Source organism: Prionailurus bengalensis, chromosome F2, assembly GCF_016509475.1.
Source record: "Prionailurus bengalensis isolate Pbe53 chromosome F2, Fcat_Pben_1.1_paternal_pri, whole genome shotgun sequence".
NCBI classification, from domain to species: domain Eukaryota; kingdom Metazoa; phylum Chordata; class Mammalia; order Carnivora; family Felidae; genus Prionailurus; species Prionailurus bengalensis.
Genome location: NC_057353.1, coordinates 23569361 through 23570115, shown reverse-complemented (window position 1 = coordinate 23570115; position 755 = coordinate 23569361).

Genomic DNA, 755 nt, shown 5'->3' with positions numbered 1-755 from the left:
CTGTCCAACTGTTTCCTCTTTTGTGTGTCTGTATTTAGTATTTGAGTACTTCCGGAAAGGGGAGAGAGGGAAATGATTTAGAATATACTTTTCTAGAACACTTGATGCAAATGAGAGCACAGACCGTTAAAAACAAAACAAGGTACTTCTCAGTCAATAGTAACAGAACCAGTCTGCAGGTCTCCCCTAGAATCCCAACAGACTGGTACGTCTTTTTCCATCTGTATTGCTGTTCTCTCCTACAAGTTTTTTAGATGACAGTGTCTCATGGCCCAGGGAGCTGGACCTATCAGTCTGAACTGAATAGTCTTATGCAAACTATTTCTGCTCCACAATAGGTGCAGCCACAGAGCAGAGCCGGACTAGATGAGAACCCAGACACGGGATATTACCATAGCTCTGCGCTGTGGGCAGGGGCCACACCAGGCTTGAGAATGCACTTACTTAAGCAAACTGCAGCTCCAGGGAATATTTTGACCCCTGATAATGAAATGGTCATTATTTTGCATGCGGCATGAATTTCTAAGTTCTCACTCTGTTCTAGAAAAAATAGGTGATCTTTTAGATACTTTGCTACTTGAAATCATTAAAAAAAACTTTTTTAAGTTTATTTAAGAGACACAGAGAGAGAGCACAATCCGGGGGTGGGGGAGGGGGACAGAGGATCCAAAGCAGCTCTGTGCTGACAGCACAAAGCCTGTTGCGGGGTTTGAACTCATGAACCAAGAGATCATGACCTGAGCTGAAGTCAGACA